The sequence below is a fragment of the Schistocerca gregaria genome, unplaced genomic scaffold (genome assembly GCF_023897955.1).
Source record: "Schistocerca gregaria isolate iqSchGreg1 unplaced genomic scaffold, iqSchGreg1.2 ptg000526l, whole genome shotgun sequence".
NCBI lineage: Eukaryota > Metazoa > Arthropoda > Insecta > Orthoptera > Acrididae > Schistocerca > Schistocerca gregaria.
In genome coordinates this window covers 4724348-4734081 of record NW_026061925.1, presented here as the reverse complement: position 1 = coordinate 4734081, position 9734 = coordinate 4724348, and positions in this window count along the sequence as shown.

Genomic DNA, 9734 nt, shown 5'->3' with positions numbered 1-9734 from the left:
CTCCTTTGTTGATGAACTACAGTTTCTAAGGACTCTCGCAATGGATCTCAACCTGGTACGCGCCTTACCAACAGTTAATTTTATATGATCATTCCACTTCAAAAAGTTCCGCACGCATACTCCGAGATATTTTACAGAAGTAACTGATACCAGTGTTTGATCCGCTATCATATAATCATACAATAAAGGATCCTTCTTTCTATGTATTCGCAATACATTACATTTGTATATGTTAAGGGTCAGTTGCCACTCCCTGCACCAAGGGCCTATCCGCTGCAGATCTTCCGGCATTTCGCTACAATTTTCTAATGCTGCAACTTCTGTGTATGCTACAGAATCATCCGCGAAAAACCGCATGGAACTTCCGACACTATCTACTACCTCATTTATATATATTGTGAAAAGTAATGGTCCCATAACACTCCCCTGTGGCACGCCAGAGATTATTTTAACGTCTGTAGACGTCTCTCCAGTGATAACAACATGCTGTGTTCTGTTTGTTAAAACTCTTCAATCCAGCCACAGAGCTGGTCTGATATTCCGTGGGCTCTTACTTTACTTATCAGGCGACAGTGCGGAACTGAATCTAACGCCTTCCGGAAGTCGAGAAAAATAGCATCTACCTGGGAGCCTGTATCTAATATTTTCTGGGTCTCATGAACAAATAAAGTGAGTTGGGTCTCACACGATGGATGTTTCCGGAATCCGTGTTGATTCCTACAGAGTAGATTCTGGGTTTCCAAAAACTACATGATACTCGAGCAAAAAACATGTTCTAAAATTCTACAACAGATCGACGTCAGAGATATAGGTCTATAGTTTTGCGCATCTGCTCTACGACCCTTCTTGAAGACTCGGACTACCTGTGCTCTTTTCCAATCATTTGGAGCCTTCCGTTCCCCTAGAGACTGGCGGTACACGGCTGTTAGAAGGGAGGGCAAGTTCTTTCTCGTACTGTGTAGAATCGAATTGGTACCCCGTCAGGTCCAGTGGACTTTCCTCTGTTGAGTGATTCCAGTTGCTTTTCCACTCCTTGGACACTTATTTCGATGTCAGCCATTTTCTCGTTTGTGCTAGGATTTAGAGAAGGAACTGCAGTGCGGTCTTCCTCTATGAAACATCTTTGGAAAAAGGTGTTTAGTATTTCAGCTTTACGCCTGTCATCCTCTGTTTCAATGCCATCATCACCCCGGAGTGTCTGGACATGCTGTTTCCAACCACTTACTGATTTAACGTGAGACCAGAACTTTCTAGGATATTCTGTCAAGTCGGTACATAGAATTTTACTTTCGAATTCACTGAACGCTTCACGCATAGCCCTCCTTACGCTAACTTTGACATCGTTTAGCTTCTGTTTGTCTGAGAGGTTTTGGCTGCGTTTATACTTGGAGTGAAGCTGTCTTTGCTTTCGCAGTAGTTTCCTAACTTTGTTGTTGAACCACGGTGGGTTTATCCCGTCCCTCACAGTTTTACTCTACACGTACCTGTCTAAAACGCATTTTACGATTGCCTTGAACTTTTTCCATAAATACGCAACATTGTCAGTGTCAGAACAGAAATTTTCGTTTTGATCTGTTAGGTAGACTGAAATCTGCCTTCTATTACTCTTGCTAAACACGTAAACCTTCCTCCCTCTTTTTATATTCCTATTAACTTCCATATTCAGGGATGTTGCAACAGCCTTATGATCACTGATTCCCTGTTCTGCACATACAGAGTCGAAAAGTTCGGGTCTGTTTGTTATCAGTAGGTCCAAGATGTTATCTCCACGAGTCGGTTCTCTGTTTAATTGCTCGATGTAATTTTCGGATAGCGCACTCAGTATAATGTCACTCGATGCTCTGTCCCTACGACCCATCCTAAACATCTGAGTGTCCCAGTCTATATCTGGTAAATTGAAATCTCTACCTAAGACTATAACTTGCTGAGAAAATTGATGTGAAATGTATTCCAAATTTTCTCTCAGTTGTTCTGCCACTAATGCTGCTGGATCGGGAGGTCGGTAAAAGGAGCCAATTATTAACCTAGCTCGGCTGTTGCGTGTAACCTCCACCCATAATAATTCACAGGAACTATCCACTTCTAATTCACTACAGGATAAACTTCTACTAACAGCGACTAACTCTCCACCACCGGTTGCATGCAATCTATCCTTTCTACCTGTCTGTACCTTTGTAAAAATTTCGGCAGAATTTCTCTCTGGTTTCAGCCAGCTTTCTGTACCTATAACGATTTCAGCTTCGGTACTTTCTATCAGCGCTTGAAGTTCCGGTACTTTACCAACGCAGCTTCGACAGTTTACCATTACAATACCGATTGCTGCTTGGTCCCCTCATGTCCTGCTTTGCCCCGAACTCGTTGAGGCTGCCGCCCTTTTTGTACTTGCCCAATGCCATCTAACCTAAAAAACCGCCCAGCCCACGCCACACAACCCCTGCTACCCGTGTAGCCGCTTGTTGCGTGTAGTTGACTCCTGACCTATCCAGCGGAACCCGAAACCCCACCACCCTATGGCTCAATTCGAGGAATCTGCAGCCCACACGGTCGCAGAACAATCTCAGCCTCTGATTCAGACCCTTTACTCAGCTCTTTACCAAAGGTCAGCAGTCAGTCCTATCGACGATGCTGCAGATGGTGAGCTCTGCTTTCATCCGGCTAGCGAGACTGGCAGTCTTCACCAAATCAGATAGAGCCAGGGAGGGTTTCCTCCGATCCATTGCGACACACATCATTGGTGCCGACATGAGCGACCACCTGCAAATGGGTGCAACCTGTACCCTTCATGGCATCCGGAAGGACCCTTTCCACATCTGGAATGACCCACCCCGGTATGCACACGGATTGCACATTGGTTTTCTTCGCCTCTCTTGCTGCCATATCCTTAAGGGGCCCCATTACGCGCCTGACGTTGGAGCTCCCAACTACCAGTAAGACCACCCTCTGCGACTGCTCGGATCTTGCAGACTGAGGGGCAACCCCTGGAACAGGACAAGCAGCCACGTCAGGCCGAAGATCAGTATCAGCCAGAGACAACCCCGGACTTGCGCCCTTCTGAGCTCAGCTTGATTCCTGACGTAGCGTTCTCGCTTTCCGCGTCTGGGTTCCGGGGTTCGATTCACGGCGGGGTCAGGGATTTTGTCTGCCTCGTGATGGCTGGGTGTTGTGTGATGTCCTTAGGTTAGTTAGGTTTAAGTAGTTCTAAGTTCTAGGGGACTGATGACCATAGATGTTAAGACCCATAGTGCTCAGAGCCATTTGAACCATTCGTCGAACTTTGGGGTATTCGGTTCGGAGCTGTTATGGAGATACGTCAGACAATAGACCGCTCCATTCGAACTACCTATACAACTGCCGTAGTTAGGGGTATCTTGCTCTTTCGACATCACTGGCGATGGCTTATATACATGAGCTGTTCAAAAAATATCCGACCTTTTTTAATTGTTGAAATCAACAATGGTATCAGGGCGCGCATGCGCTCATGTTTTCAGGCATATTTAGCACACATACCTGATTTTCTCCACTACTTTGGAACGCTTGCAAGTGGTACACGTTGGATTTAGTATTCTGAGCAAAATGACGTCTTTACATCACATTTGGCTCCAAGCTTGGCAATTCTCAAGTTGAAACCATCGTGTGTTTGTGGACAAAGTAATGGGTACTGCAGGGCTAAAGGAGTGGTACAACCATTTCAAAGGTAGCCGCTAATCAATGAAGACAGAAGCCAGTTAAGGTACGCCCGCAATATCCGCAAATCAGGTCGTTACTGATCCCGCAATATTGCTGGTGAAGCAGAATGGACGAATCACTATCAGAGAAGTTGCAGTCTAATCTAAAAGCCGTAAAGTCAACTAAATAACTAGGTGTTACAATAACTAACGTCCGCCCGCGGTAGCTGAGTGGTCAGCACGACAGACTGTCAATCCTAAAAGACCGGGTTAGATTCCCGGCTGGGTCGGAGATTTTCTCCGCTCAGGGACTGGGTGTTGTGTTGTACTAATCATCATTTCATCCCCATCGACGCGCAAGTCGCCGAAGTGGCGTCAAATCGAAAGACTTGCACCAGGCGAACGGGCTACCCGATGGGAGGCCCTCGTCACACGCCATTATTATTATACAATAACGAACAACTTAAATTGGAAAGAACACATAGAAAATTTTGCGGTTAAGGCTAACCAAAGACTGCGTTTTATTGGCACGACACTTATAAAACGTAACAGACCTACAAAGGAGACTGCCTACACTACGCTTCTCCGCCCTCTTTTAGAATACTGCTGGAAGATGTGGGATCCTTACAAGATAGGACTTACGGAGTAGATCGAAAAAGTCCAAAGAAAGGCAGCACGTTTTCTATTATCGCGAAATATGAGAGAGTGTGTCACACAAATGATACTGGATTTGGGCTGGACATCATTAAAAGAAAAGCGTTTTTCGTTGCGACAGTATCTTCTCACGAAATTCCAATCACCAACTTTTTCCTCCGAATGCGAAAATATTTTGTTGACACCGACCTACGTAGGTAGAAACGACCACAACGATAAAATAAGGGAAGTCAGAGCTCGTATGGAAAGACACAGGTGATCATTCTTTCCGGGTGCTATGCGAGATTGGAATAATAGAGACTTGTGAAGGTGGTTCGATGAACAATCTGCCATGCACTTAAATGTGACTTGCAGAGTATCCATGTAGATGCAAGTATAGGTGGTCACATTTTTACTATCCCCTGTATGTGCATATCGCTTCACACGACCTTTGTTACCTCAATGTCGATATCGGCATCATTTTCGAAATATGTGAGCTTACTTATATTATCTGTAATGTTAACATACAACAGGAACAATAAGGCTCCCAACACACTTCCCTCTGGCACAAGTGGTTACTTTTACACGTATAGATGAACTCTCCATTTAGGATGAGATGATGTGTCCCCCCTACAAAAATATTTTATTGGCCGTACTTTATACGATGCAGGCAAACGGTCAACTACAATTGTTGTTTACTGTGCGGTAACCTCTAGCGTATCAGAAGCGGTGTAGGAAAATGTTTTCAAATGAGTATACGCACTCGTATTTCGGCAGGTGCACAGTTTTGCCATTTCAATTTTTGCACGTTTTTACAGATACCTTTTCGAAAATTTCGAGCAAAACAAATCGAAATCTTTATTACATCACGAAACAATGAAGAAGCAAATGCGGGTTTGTTCGCAAGCCCGAAGCTTTATCTGGTACAAGAATCATTGATTTTAATAAAGTAGCTGTCGATAGGTTTTTTTCGTTGCTAACAAATGTAACTGACAATCACAAACTAATGACTTCTCAAATAACTAATTGTGATGAAACAGGCGTCTCGGTTAATGCTAAAAACCAATCGAACATCGCAGCTTGCAAAGGGAACCGTCCAGTGCGATCGTTAACCTCTGCAGAAAGGGCCGAAACTGCAACCATCCTCATTAGTACGTCAGCAAGCGGAGCTGACATTCCTCCTACGATTATTTTTCCACTAAAGAAGAAGCAGAAAGAATTTGAGTTAGGACTGACAGCAGGAGGTTGCGCTGAGGTCCACAGCACCGCATGGATGGCCACAGAGTCATTCTTTGTATGGTTTCCACAATTAGTGGTATTTTCTAAGACATCAAAGCACGTCCCAGTTCTCCTTATATCAGATGGCCACTCAGCTCATACCACGAACAATGACGTTATGGACTACGCGAGGGAGAGTGGCGTTTCTTCACCACCACATTGCTCTCACAGACTTCAGCCGCTTGATGTTTGTTTTATAAATCCTCGTTATAGTGATCAGCTTCGAAAATGGCTGCGAAGCCACGCAGGGAAAGTCGTAACTATCTTTGAAATTTCAACGCTTTTTGGTTCAGCTTTCGTCTAAAGCGCAACAATGAAAACCGCTATTAAAGGTTTCGAAGCTACTGCAATATGGCCCACGGACCCATCCATATTCAAGACGCACACTTCCTATCGGCACACACAACTGACAGCGGACGTGATAGGCCGTCAGGTGAAGGGGTTATTAAATCTGAACAATTGGAATTGCCTCCAACTAGCACACCAGCTGAAAAAGACGACTCAAACGGGCTGGATAATCAAGGGGACGAGGTTTCAGCGAATTGTTACAATGAACTGCCGCCTAAGAATAACAAAGTTATTGGGGCTAATTGTTCTAATCTTGGGTGCTCTTGGATGACAACTGACAACACAACCTCCTCATTTCATATTTCACCTGAGATTCTGATTTTCTTGTCAAAAGTTAACGAAAGCAGGAAAAGAGCGAGACTGAAAAGGGGGAACAACGTTGTTTTAACTGATTCGCCGTACAAAAAAGAGTTAAAAGTCATTAATGGGAGAAATAGAAAAAAGAACTTTGACAAAGAAGAAAGAGCAAACAGAAAACTTTTTGCGAAAGAGAATAAAATTAAGAACTCAAAAACGAGAGAAAGAGCCTGAAGATAAATGGAAGAAAGAAGTAAGAATACTATACTAACGAGAGTGATTATGAGGTAAGTTCTGACTGTATAGTGTGGTGGGTTATATTCAAAATCAGTTGGAGGTTGGGTCGCTTGTTCCACGTGCAAAAAATGGACACACGATTCTTGTGCAGGAATAGATAGCGAAGATGATGAGTGTCTCCCCGTGTGTGAATTTTGTAAACAGCCTCAAGAAAAGGATACGATACATGAAAACTGTAGTTTGACATTAATACTCACTTTAAACTAAAAAAAATACCGAGCAAGCCAATATTTTCTGCATTTCCGATAATTTTATACGTTTTTGTAATCACTTGTATTTACCACCCCATTCTGCCGCGTGCAAATGTTATAAATTTCTGTTTTTGAGTGAGAAAATATTGTTGTTTTATTTTATGGCAATGTTCTTGTAATTTTGTGATTAATACATCATAATGTGTTCATATAAAGATTTGTAACTCTCTTATTTATCAATTTTGTACATTTAATCAAAGTTTTCAACTGTGTACCCCATTATACCTTGGATACCGCAACGTGTCGGATAAGAAAGATAAAAATACAATCACTACTCGTTTCTTCAACGACAATTTAAGCTGTGTTCTGTGGTTCCTCCCAGAGTTCATCACGATATATTCCGAAAAAAATCATAGTTAACGAACATTATAAATTGCTCTAGAAACGAAGGCAATCGCAGTTAACATTTAATAAGGCCACTGGTATCCTTCGAAATGCAACTAATCAACGTCATGCAGAACGTCGTGGGTCACAGCGGATGGGTGGAATCGAAATATGACATTTACCCACGATCGCTTCTTTTTGTCAATTTGTGCCATTAATTTCTCTGCTCCCTAATCTGATTTCGTATCTCCCCATCAGCTATTCGATCAAAACTTTTTTAGCATTCTTCTACACCACCACATTTCGGAAGTTTCTAGTCGTCTCCTGTTTGGGGAACCAGGCATGTTAACTACTGATTCGCAATATATTTATTCCGAAAGGCAAAAGGAACCCCGAAAACAATGAAAATAATTTTGTTTATTGGTGATTGTACCAGTTTTATTTACACTTAGTGTGAATATGAAAGTATTTTAGTCCAAATCCCTATTTGAAGGTTCTAAATGTCGGTTTAAATGGCAGCTTGCTATGTAAGACATGCCCACTTGTTTCTCTGTGCCACCTCTTCTTTGAGATGATAAGCCTAGGGACATTTTACCCGTAGCTTTGAGCTTTCACCTATTGAATACATTTTTTCTTGTCTCGTAGTCAGTTGTTTGCTAGAGTAATAACGTTTCTGAACAAAACAAATGCCAAGATCTACCCACAAAGTTTTCGAAAGAAGTTCTAGAAGACTTGCAAGAAATAAAAAAGTAAATATCATGAAACAAATGTTATGTTTATGTACAGCATGCGTACTATTGGAAAGTGAAAGAAACTATGAATTTAAATGAGTGCATGTACGACGGTAAGTGCAATACAACTTTAAATTTTCCGTAAATTTTCTAACTAACTGTACCTTTCCTCTCAAACCATTTATCCCAGAACCATGGAATTCTAACGGTCAGTTTTCTTACTCGAGGGCATGAAGAGTCGAGGGATATGAAAGGGAAGCAGTGGTTGGGAAGGGAGTGAGACAGGGTTGTAGCCTATCTCCGATGTTATTCAATCTGTTTGCTGAGCAAGCAGTAAAGAAAACAAAAGAAAACTTCGGAGTAGGAATTAAAAACCATGGAGAAGTTGTATTATGATGAACACTATGGTCTTTATATTTTTGAAATTTGCCTGCAAAACCTCTCTTTCAAAATTTTTCTAAAAATTTCAGTATTAATATATTATTCATGAAAAATTGTCAGCTTGTTGGAAAACAGTGGAAATGCATGTAAGTAATGTTTTGTGTTTTACCGTTAATATAACACAACTTAGAATAAGGATCATATAAATAGATCAGTTAACATGGTGGAGATGGAAGATACGTTCTCACCGTGAATATTGTGTTTAAAAACAAATGAATATTTTCAAATCAACAGCTCATTTCATGAAGTCATAACTAGAAGTGAATAATCTCCACAAAAATTGGTAAGTTAATTACTTTGGTGCAAGAAAGTCTCCATCATTAAGGAGAACAATGTTTTCAATAACTTGCCGGCAGCCACAAAAAGCTTTACTACTGACAGATTTCAGTTTACGAGGAGCCTAAAGGATTTCTTGCTAACCATCTCTTCCGACACCATTAATGAATTGAATTATTTATTAGAACTAGCACTAGAGAGAGAGAGAGAGAGAGAGAGAGAGAGAGAGAGAGAGAGAGGGGGGGGGGTCAAATAATACGTGTACAATCAGAAGTGTGACTAAATTTTCATTCCTCGTTCATGATCAGTCCATTTGCGGTCTGTGGATAGTAAATTAGCATATTATTTTCCCATTGAGTATCTCCCCATTATGGATCAATTTCAATGGAAAGTACATATAATCTAACCCTCTTGTCTGCCCCACTTCTGTTGAAGGTTACACATCACACAAATACCTTGTTGTTGTTGTTGTTGTTGTTGTCTTCAGTCCACAGACTGGTTTGATGCAGCTCTCCATGCTACTGTATCGTCTGGAAGCTTCATCTCCCAGTACCCACTGCAACCTACATCCTTGTGAATCTGCTTAGTGTATTCATCTCCTGGACTCCCTCCTCGATTTTTACCCTCCACGCTGCCCTCCAATATTAAATTCGTGATCCCTTAATGCCTCAGAACGTGTCCTACCATCCGACCCCATCTTCTAGTCAAGTTGTGCCACAAAGTTCTCTTCTCCCGTATCCTATTCAATACCTCCACATTAGTTATGTGATCTACCCATCTAATCTTCAGCATTCTTCTGTAGCACCACATTTCGAAAGCTTCTATTCTCTTCATGTTCAAACTATTTATTGTCCATTATTCACCTCCATACGTGGCTACACTGCATACAAATACTCGGAGAAAAGACTTCCTGATACCTAAAGCTATACTCGATGTTAGCAAATTTTTCTTCTTTAGAAACACTTTTCTTACCATTGACAGTCTACATTTTATATCCTCTCTACTTCGACCGTCATCAGTTATTTTGCTCCCTAAATAGCAAAACTCCTTTACTACTTTAAATGTCTCATTTCCTAATCTAATTCCCTCAGCATCACCCACCCTAATTCGACTACATTCCATTATCCTCGTTTTGCTTTTATTGATGCTGATCTTATATCATCCCTTCAGGACACCTCATTCTGTTCAGCTAC